Genomic DNA, 11,408 nt, shown 5'->3' on the forward strand with positions numbered 1-11,408 from the left:
GCTATGTGTGTCCCTAGGGGCGTGATTCTAACTGTGATTGGCTGTGGCTTGAGATGTATGAACAGTGATCAACGGTTCTACATAGTAGAACCGTATGATCATCATTCATACACCGGGGAGAATGACAGGCGGCTTTGTTTACATTAGCCGCCTGACTTTCTCCCTCTCCCCCGACGATCGCTGAGTGACCGGCGGACATCGGGTCCGCCGGTCACACGCGCGGGGGGGGGGGGGGGGTCCGTGACCACTCGGGGGCACGCGCTCGCTCCCTAGACCCTCACAGGCTAGCGACGTAGATCTACGTCACTTTGCCTGTGAGGGGCTGACTGCCGCAGTAAATAGTCGTGCGGCGGTCGCCAAGTGGTTAAGTGAAATAACCTTGATTATCTCCTTACCATGGCATCTGAAAGTGGGTGGGATATATTGGGCAGCAAGTGAACATGTTGTCCTTGAAGTTGATGCGTTGAAAGCAGAAAAATTGGTCGTCGCTGTTTGTTGTGTATGGGGCTGCATAGCCGCAGAGCGGTCAGGGTGTCCATGCTGACCCGAGTCCACAGCCAAAAGTGCCTACAATGGGCAGGTGAGCATCAGAACCGGAGCACAGAGCAAAGGAAGGCGGCCTGGTGAGATGAATTGCGTTTTTATTTATTTTTCTCACATTCACCTCCTAGAATCGCCAATTGACGCTCTCTGCACTTTGACCTCCAAGTACCTAGGTGTCGGCTGTGCTGTAATTGTCAGAAGTTGGTTGAACTGGTTCTCTTCCCTCCCATTGGGATGTGATGTCCCGGGGCCATGCAAGTCAAAGGAATAAAGCCTGTTCCTGCAGAGGCTGAACCCTTCATTGGTTGTCACACCCGAAGCGCGTTCTGCCGGGACATCGCACAGCGCCGCCTGCATGCTGTCGGCAGCTCTGCAAACGTCGGTTGGGTTGATCAATGTGCTGCCATCCTTGGCACGGGGCCGTCTTTGTCCCGACTAACCAGGGCTGGGACATGGGGTATGCAGGAGGGGTGGCTGCCCTGGGCATCGTGGTATCATGTGAGGTGGGGGGGGGGGGGATTTGTGTTGAGAGGGGGGGTAAAGGCAGGGCTGGGACAAGGGGTAGGCAGGAGGGGTGACTGCCCTGGGCATCGTGGTATCATGTGAGGTTGGGGGAGAGGGGGGATTTGTGTTGAGAGGGGTGGTAAAGGCAGGGCTGGGACAAGGGGTAGGCAGGAGCGGTGACTGCCCTGGGTGCCATGGTATGCTGTGAGGTTGGGGGGGGGGGGCACCACAAGGAGGTTGGGGGGGATTTGTGTTGAGAGGGGGGTAAAGGCAGGGCTGGGACAAGAAGTAGGCAGGAGGGGCGGCTGCCCTGGGCACCGTGGTATTATTTGAGGTGGGGGGGGATTTGTGTTGAGAGAGAGAGGGTTAAGGGCATGGCTGGGACAAGAGGCTGCCCTGGGTGCAATGGCTTATTGCAGGGATAGGGATGCCCTCATCCTAACCCTAAGGAAATGGGGAGGGGGCGCAGTTTGGCATCTTTGCCCTGGGCGCTGGATGACCTTGTCCCGTCACTGGGTATGGGGATAAGAATTGTCGTAGGAGGGCAAATTTGGATAACTGTGCTAGGAGTGGTGCCATGGGGGGGGGGGGGGGTTGAGTTGGAAAGGGGATTTGTGCTAGGAGGGGGGGAATCTGGGGGGTTTGTGCTAGAAAAGTAATATTGCAGAGGGGACATATTATTTGGGGGGGGGGTAGGATTTCTGCTAGTAGGGATGATTGGGGGGGGGGGGGGGGTTGTTCTTGGAGTGGAAATATCAGAGGTAGACTAGTTGTGCCAGGAGGGGGGAGGCTGGTGTGTGTGTGTGTGTGTTTGTGGTTTTTTTTTTCTGTTTTTTTTTTTTTGGGGGGGGGGGGGGTTGTGCTGGGGGCACATGTGGGGAGAAGATTTGAGCTGGGTGCTTAGGGGGTGAGCATGCCGATTGGTGTCTCTTATAGAACCCATATCCTTCCATAAAGAGGACCTGTCTCTACCTGTTGCTGTCACAAGGATGTTTACATTCCTTGTGATGGCAATAAAAGTGCTAAAAAATAAAATAATAAAAATAAATAAAAAGCTAAAAAAAACCCCAAACAAACAAAAAAAAAAAGCAACAGTGTAAAAGCCAAAATAAATTGATAATTAACAAAAATATTTTCAAGTGCTAGGAGTGGTGCTATGAGGGGGGGGGGGGTTTGAGTTGGGAAGGGGAATGCGGAAAGGGGATTTGTGCTAGGAGGTGGGGGGGATCTGGGGGGCTAAAATCCCCCCCCCCTCCTAGCACAATTCCTCTACCCCCTCAAATTTTCCCTCCGAGGACAAATCCCCCTTCCTAATAGAAATCCACTCTCCTAGTACAATTCCCCCCCCCCCCCGTCGCCCAATCTTGCGCAACCCCCCCAAAATCTCTATGGTGCCCAGGGCAGCCGCCCCCTCCTGCCCACCCTTTGTCCCGGCTCTGAATATACCACTGGGTCACCCCCCTGAGGTTGAATAAAGACAATAGTCCATCCAGTTCCCCCTGTGTAGGTGTGTGTGGCTGTAATCATCTCACATACCCCTGAGTGTTCTGATCCTTGAGATGTAAGTCTAAGAGTCTTTTGAAAGCCACCATACTTCCCGCAGAAACCACCTCTTGTGGTAGAGAATTCCACAATCTTGTAGCCCCAACAGTAAAGAACCCCCCACGTTGCCTGATATTTAAATGCCTCTCCTCTCATCGCATTGTATGCCCTCGAGTCCTCATGCAATCCCTTCGACTGAACAGTTTTTTTTCTATGCTGAGATCACCATTGAGATATTTATAAATTGCTATCATGTCCCCCCTCAAGCGTCTCTTCTCCAGGGAGAAAAAATTGAGCGATTGCAGCCGCTCTTCATAATTAAGGTCCTCCAATCCCCTAATTAGTTTAGTTGCCCTTCTCTGGACTCTCTCCAGCTCCAACACATCCCTCCTGAGGACTGGCGACCAGAACTGGACAGAATACTCCAGATGCGGTCGGACCAGAGTTTTATAAAGTGGAAGGATTATAGTCTTATCTCTGGAATACATCCCTTTCTTTATGCATGCTAATATTCTGCTGGCTTTGGCAGCTGCCGCTTGACATTGCATGCTATTGCCTAATCTATCATCAACCAAGACTCCCAGATCTTTCTCCATTTTTGATTCCCCCAAAGGTTGCCCCCCTAAAGTGTATTGTGCTTTTATGTTTTTAGTCCCCAAGTGCAAAACCTTACACTTCTCCACATTAAACATATATTGGATTTGGATTTCTCTTCTCTTTATTTACTTTCCATTTTGGCAATACTATATTAACACTTCTGTTCCTGAAAGCATTCATCATTTTGCAGTATTTATTTCACACTTGCTGAGGCCTTTTGCACAGTTCTGTATTTTAGTGTTTGGGAACAGATCGCTCCTTGTGTCTGAGGAACGTACATTGTATCCTCTTAATCTTCCAGAGATGCCACCCATCGCCCCGGGCCGCCTCAGCTTGTATTAACTGGATATGAGTGGAAAACTACAAAACGCGATGCAACGATAAAAGGCTCACATTGCTAAAGTCCATGCGTGTTTACATAGACTGCTGGAGCAATCCAGAAGCAGCAGGTAAAAGGCGATCCTCTGAGCGATTTCCCTGGGGGCTTCCAGGACGTCGATTTTATTTTTTGTCTTTTTTTTTTTTGCATCTTCCTACCCTGAGACATTCCGTGAAAGATGGGGGGGCGCTCTTCCTGAAACCAGCTCTCAGGTATTGACCTTGAGCAAGCAAGCCAAGCCAGGAGCCCCCCTTTTTTATGTTGTGTGTTTTTTTTTTTTTTTTTTTTTTGTTACATTGGGCTGATTTCTACTCACTTCCTGCCCAGGAGACACAATGGGAAGTCCTAAGTAAAAAAAATCGGAAAAAAGAAGCGGAAAAAAATCACATCCGCTGAACACGTCACTATTTGAAGATCTCTCCTGTTCCAGTGACGGCAACATTTTGGGTTCCCATTACATTCTGGTGTCCAGAGCAAGAAGAAAGGAACACAGATCAGGCAAAAAAAAAAAAAAAAAACGGACAGAGGATCTAACCCTCCCCCCCCCCCCCCTTTCATTCTAAAGGGCCATACACACTATAAGATTTTCTGAAGACTTTTTCCTTTAGATTTACCAAAACCATATAATATGAGGTCAAACCTAAACACTTTCAACAATTTGTATGCAATCTGGCAGGCCCTTGCACTACATAGAAAAGGTAAATCTGAAGGAAATCTAACAACAAAAGTTGTATAGTGTGTATCCAGCTTAAGACCTCCATGCACACAGGACTTTTTTTTTTTTTTTTTTGTGTGTGTAATTTAAATAAAAAAAAAAAAAAAAAAAATATATATATATATATATATATCGCATGACAAATCGTTTTCCATTATTTTCAATGAGCCCCATTCATATCAGTGCGTTTTGAAGTCGCACCAACTTCAATGTAGTTCCTGCACTACTTTGCCACAATTTGATTGAGTTTTGAACCATAGCTTTCAAAAATCGCGGCAAAGTCGTGTCAAAAATCGCACAACAAAATCGCGGTAAAATCACGTTGCATAAGTGTGAAAGGGGCCTTATGGTCGCGGTTCTGACACTAAACATGCGACTTTGGACACACAAAAAGGTTTCTGCACTATTTGAGTGCCAAAGAGTGTAAAGTTTTTTTTTTTTTTTTAAGTCGCACTACAGGAACAGAAAATTCACACTTTCCTATTAGCAAAAAAAAAAAAAAAATATGATATATTGAGAGATTATATATATATATATAATATATATATATATATATATATATATATTTTTTTTTTTTTTATTTAAATTACACACACAAAAAAAAAAAGTCCTGTGTGCATACTTTTTTATTTATTTATATATATATTTAAAAAATTAAAAGTATAGGGACGCCTGCCTTTACACGCACATGAGCTTTATTGGCATCCCAGTCTAAAGTCGGGTACACACTATAAGAAAATCAGGCGACCGATCGTCCAATTTTCCTCGTTTCACAGCAAATCGGAAACAATGAAAAAAAAATTCTTGTATGACCAAGGCTTTTTTTTTTTTTTTTTTGTTTTCTGATCATGCGCAGTCTCTTTTCTGATTTTTCTTGTACAAAAATCGTACGAAAATGGTACACATTAAACAAAAATCTTTTTTTTTTTTTTTTTTTTTTTCGTATGAGAGAATTTTTGGAGTTTGTCCCTTTTTGAGAATTTTCGTACGAAAATTCAGAATTGGATGTCAAAAGTTGTGTACACACTATATGAAAATTCTTTGGACAAAGTTCACTGATTTTCTTATAGTGTATACTAGCATCTGCAGGGTTCAATATTGAGTTGGCCCATCCTTTGCAGCTATAACAGCTTCAACTCCTCTGGGAAGGCCGTCCACAAGGTTTAGGAGTGTCTATGGGAATGTTTGACCATTCTTCCAGAAGTGCATTTGTCAGGTCAGGCTCTGATGTTGGACTAGAAGGTCTGGCTCACAGTCTCCGCTCTAATTCATCCCAAATGTGTTCTATCAGGTTGAGGTCAGGACTCTGTGCAGGCCACTCAAGTTCCTCCACCCCAAACTCGCTCATCCATGTCTTTATGGACCTTGCTTTCTGGTGTGCAGTCATGTTGGAACAGGAAGGGGCCATCCCCAAACTGTTCCCACAAAGTTGGGAGCATGAAATTGTCCAAAATGTCTTGGTATGCTGACGCCTTAAGAGTTCCCTTCAATGGAACTAAGGGGCCAAGCCCAACCCCTGAAAAACAACCCCACACCATATTCCCGCCTCCACCATAGTCGTGCGCACAGGGTGTGCCAGGTGTTTCTAGGCACACCCTAATCCCCCTGTGTGGCGCAGATTCCCCCTGTTTAAACCCCTGATATTCCACCAAAGCCTCTTAATGAGGCTCCTAAAAAACAAATAAAATTTGTAAAAAATAAAGACTACTGACACCATCCACTGCCCTACTGACACTGTCAGTATAAAATATACATGCGCACACACACAAATGTGTTTTGAGCTTTGAGGTGCACACTCTAATGCAATGGGCTGTGCACACCTATGCCCTCCACCAAATTATTTGGGCCAGTGCACAAAGCAAGGTCCATAAAGACATGGATGAGCGAGTTTGGGGTGGAGGAAGTTGACTGGCCTGCACAGAATCCTGATCTCAACCCGATAGAACACCTATGGGATGAATTGGAGTGGAGACTGCGAGCCAGGCCTTCTTGTCTAACATCAGCGCCTGACATCACAAATCCGCTCCTGGAAGAATTGTCAAACATTCCCATAGACACTCCTAAACCTTGTGGACGGCCTTCCCAGAAGAGTTGAAGCTGTTATAGCTGCAAAGGGTGGGCCAACCCAATATTGAACTAAGACTAAGACTGGGATGCCATTAAAGTCCATGTGTGTGTAAAGGCAGGCGTCCCAATACTTTTGGTAATAATGTATACACTTACTAGTTCTGTGTAATGGTTTTGCACAGTGAAGCCCCGATCCTCCTCTTCCTGGGTCCCCCACCTGCGCTCCTGGCCCCTCCATCCTTGCGAGTTCACTCATAGAAAGCTGCTTGCTATTGGGGCACCCAAGCCGCTGCTCTGCATGCCCATTCACACACGGAGCGTGGCTCGGCCCCTGCCCCTGCTCTCTCCTCATTAGCTCACTGGCTGTGATCAATAGGAGGGGGAGCACATGGCCAGCCAATGAGGAGGGAGAGTCATGGGAGAGCCGCTGCTCTCGTGGACATCGCTGGAACGAGATGGGACTCGGGGTAAGTATCCGAGGAGGGCTGCTGCACATAGTGTTGTGGGGCTTTTTTTTTTTTTTTTTTACCTTCATGAATGGAATGAGCCTTTACAACCACTTTAACTCCTCTGGAACCCTTTCCTTCTGGAGGCAGCTTTTTTGCAAAAAAAAAAAAAAACGTTTAGACAAGTTTACAGGCGTCAAGTGCTTGGGCGTCAGTTCATTTGATTGGCCAGAATAATTTATTCTAGCCATTGAAATGAATTACCACCCAAGTGCTAAACGTATGTTTAGACGAATTTACAAGCGTCGAGTGTTTTTTTTGCCTGGACTCTGCTGCTCCTGGACACACTGGCGGTGTTTTTTTTTTTTTTTTTTTCCCCTTGCTTCTCAACTCTCCTGCCACTAAACGCTGCTCAAAGCCTGTGTGCATTGATACATAGGCTCCCATGAAGGGGAGGGCATGGAAAAAAACACCCCAAAAACACCAGATGCCCCATAGAAGCGGAGGATTCAAAAACGTCCAATGTGCAGGAGGCTCGAACAATAAAACGCTGTGGGCTTTGGATACACAGGGAAGTTTTCCAACTTGTTGACAATCTCCTTTGTTCTTCATGTCAAAAAGATTTCTCACTGGAAGGAACATGCAAGACCATGTGACCTGAATAAGCATACAAAGAACGGAATATCAAGATCTGATGGCCTGGTCGGTGAAGATTAACTCTGAAGGTCCCACTGATGGCTCAAAAGTCAAAATAACTTCATGTATAGAGCAGAACAATAGATAAAGTCCTACCATATCTGAGGTTAATTCAATATAAAATAAAAAATGAAGTAAAAAGTTCCCACACAAATAAAAGTATTTTTAGAAAGTCCTGAGCAAACTACAGGAGGAAGATGCAATCAAATGGAAAGGTTGGAAAAGCTGGTGGATTGCTACTGTAGGATAATTGGTTGCTAAAAGTATTCATACCTACCTATACAGGGCCGGTGCTAGACTGTTTTACGCCCTAGGCAAGATCAGCTACTTGCGCCCCCCCCCAAAAAAAAAAAATATAAAAAGGGACGGTGTTAAAAATTGCTCTATGTCATATCCAGTGACCCTGATCTGATGGTTCCTCCATGTAATGCTGTCATACCCAGTGATCCCAATGTTCCTCTATGTCACATCAGGGATCCCTGATGTTCCTCCATGTCATACCCGGAGACCTTGATGTTCCTCCATGTCACACCTGGGGACCCTGATGTTCCTCCATGTCACACCTGGGGACCCTGATGTTCCTCCATGTCATACCTGGGGACCCTGATGTTCCTCCATGTCACACCTGGGGACCCTGGTGTTCCTCCATGTCACACCTGGGGACCCTGATGTTCCTCCATGTCACACCTGGGGACCCTGGTGTTCCTACATGTCACACCTGGGGACCTCAATCCCAATGGCACACCCAGGGATCCAAATCCCTCATGGCACACCTGGTGACCCCAAACCCCTGTTACACTTGTCACCCCTATCCCCCATGTCACACCTGGTGACTCAGATTCCCCATGGCATACCTAGTGACCCCTATCCCCCATGTCACACCTGGTGACTCAGATTCCCCATGTCACACCTGGTGACTCCGATTCCCCATGGCATACCTGGTGACCGCAATTCTCTTTCACACCAGGGATACTCCATGTCACACCCAGGGACCCTGATTCCCTGTTCTGGGGACACTTACTGGGCAGTATGAAGAGAGTGGCCTGCACTCTGCCCTCCTTCACCATGATCCTGCTTATTCCTTCTCCCAGGACCCTCCTCTCCTGGACCACTGTGCTCACCACAGCTCCAACCGGCTCCTGGTGGAGGGAGAAGCAGCAGTCAGAGAGTTCCACACCTCCATCACCAACATCCTCAGACCATTCCATTGCCTCATCGCTTCTGCTCCAGTAAAGGTGCCGCCCTCCAGTGCCGAGCTCCGACTCAGGTTCAGCTCTCCTCCACTCCATGCTTAATACCGACCCAGGGAAATGAACGGCTGCCCACCAACTCAGATTAGAGAGTCACTTCCCGCCCAGGGATTAGGCCGTTCAGCTCCAGACGAAGAGGATTATTATGCAGCTAGCACTCCGGTGGGCTCCTTTCCTGCCCCTTGGGGCTCCCCCAACAAAGGTTGAAAAGCCAGGGCCTGGTAGTTCTGCCACTGCCCCAGACACCTGGCATCTTCCTCTGTCCCTTCTTCCTCCCCCACTGCCGCCCCTTTCCTCAGCTCACAAGGATCATTAATGACGGAGAGTGAGTGCTGACTCGTGGCTGCGCCCCTAGGTGGCAATGCGCCCTAGGCGGCTGCCTAGTTTGCCTAGTGGAAGCACCGGCCCTTTACCTACATCATAGTAATCCCACTATCTTCATAGTAGTCGCCCTCCATAGTTGTGATCCCACCATCACTATAGTAGTCGCCCCAACACTTCCATATAGTGATCCCACAATCTCCATAGAAGTTACCCTCCATGGAAGCCATCCCCTCTACCTCCATGGAAGCCATCCCCTCTAACTCCATGGAAGCCATCCCCTCTAACTCCATGGAAGCCATCCCCTCTAACTCCATGGAAGCCATCCCCTCTAACTCCATGGAAGCCATCCCCTCTAACTCCATGGAAGCCATCCCCTCTAACTCCATGGAAGCCATCCCCTCTAACTCCATGGAAGCCATCCCCTCTAACTCCATGGAAGCCATCCCCTCTAACTCCATGGAAGCCATCCCCTCTAACTCCATGGAAGCCATCCCCTCTAACTCCATGGAAGCCATCCCCTCTAACTCCATGGAAGCCATCCCCTCTAACTCCATGGAAGCCATCCCCTCTACCTCCATGGAAGCCATCCCCTCTACCTCCATGGAAGCCATCCCCTCTACCTCCATGGAAGCCATCCCCTCTACCTCCATGGAAGCCATCCCCTCTACCTCCATGGAAGCCATCCCCTCTACCTCCATGGAAGCCATCCCCTCTACCTCCATGGAAGCCATCCCCTCTACCTCCATGGAAGCCATCCCCTCTACCTCCATGGAAGCCATCCCCTCTACCTCCATGGAAGCCATCCCCTCTACCTCCATGGAAGCCATCCCCTCTACCTCCATGGAAGCCATCCCCTCTACCTCCATGGAAGCCATCCCCTCCACCTCCATGGAAGCCATCCCTCCACCTCCATGGAAGCCATCCCTCCACCTCCATGGAAGCCATCCCTCCATGGAAGCAATCCCTCCACTTTCTTAGTAGTCATCTCCACCACCCCTATACTAGTTATTAACTCCATCTCCATAATGGTCATCCAACCAACTCAATACTAATCATTCCCAACATCCATAATAGTTATCCCACCATCTCCTTGTTGTAGTCGTCATACCTCTTCCATATTAGTGATCCCACCATCCCCATAGTAGTCACCCTCTATAGTAGTCACCCCACCACTTCCATAGTAGTCAGCCCACTACGTCCATCCTGGCCATCCCTCCACTTCTATAGTAGTCATTTCCCCACATCCATAATAGTTCTTCCACCATCTCCTTATAGTAGTCATCCCACCATCCCATCCCTCTACCTCCATGGACGCCATCCCTCTACCTCCATGGACGCCATCCCTCTACCTCCATGGACGCCATCCCTCTACCTCCATGGACGCCATCCCTCTACCTCCATGGAAGCCATCCCTCTACCTCCATGGAAGCCATCCCTCTACCTCCATGGAAGCCATCCCTCTACCTCCATGGAAGCCATCCCTCTACCTCCATGGAAGCCATCCCCTCTACCTCCATGGAAGCCATCCCCTCTACCTCCATGGAAGCCATCCCCTCTACCTCCATGGAAGCCATCCCCTCTACCTCCATGGAAGCCATCCCCTCTACCTCCATGGAAGCCATCCCCTCTACCTCCATGGAAGCCATCCCCTCTACCTCCATGGAAGCCATCCCCTCTACCTCCATGGAAGCCATCCCCTCTACCTCCATGGAAGCCATCCCCTCTACCTCCATGGAAGCCATCCCCTCTACCTCCATGGAAGCCATCCCCTCTACCTCCATGGAAGCCATCCCCTCTACCTCCATGGAAGCCATCCCTCCACCTCCATGGAAGCCATCCCTCCACCTCCATGGAAGCCATCCCTCCACCTCCATGGAAGCCATCCCTCCACCTCCATGGAAGCCATCCCTCCACCTCCATGGAAGCCATCCCTCCATGGAAGCAATCCCTCCACTTTCTTAGTAGTCATCTCCACCACCCCTATACTAGTTATTAACTCCATCTCCATAATGGTCATCCAACCAACTCAATACTAATCATTCCCAACATCCATAATAGTTATCCCACCATCTCCTTGTTGTAGTCGTCATACCTCTTCCATATTAGTGATCCCACCATCCCCATAGTAGTCACCCTCTATAGTAGTCACCCCACCACTTCCATAGTAGTCAGCCCACTACGTCCATCCTGGCCATCCCTCCACTTCTATAGTAGTAATTTCCCCACATCCATAATAGTTCTTCCACCATCTCCTTATAGTAGTCATCCCACCATCCCATCCCTCTACCTCCATGGACGCCATCCCTCTACCTCCATGGACGCCATCCCTCTACCTCCATGGACGC

The sequence above is a fragment of the Pelophylax lessonae genome (genome assembly GCF_965119305.1).
Source record: "Pelophylax lessonae genome assembly, contig: HAP1_SCAFFOLD_603, whole genome shotgun sequence".
Taxonomy (NCBI): Eukaryota; Metazoa; Chordata; class Amphibia; order Anura; family Ranidae; genus Pelophylax; species Pelophylax lessonae.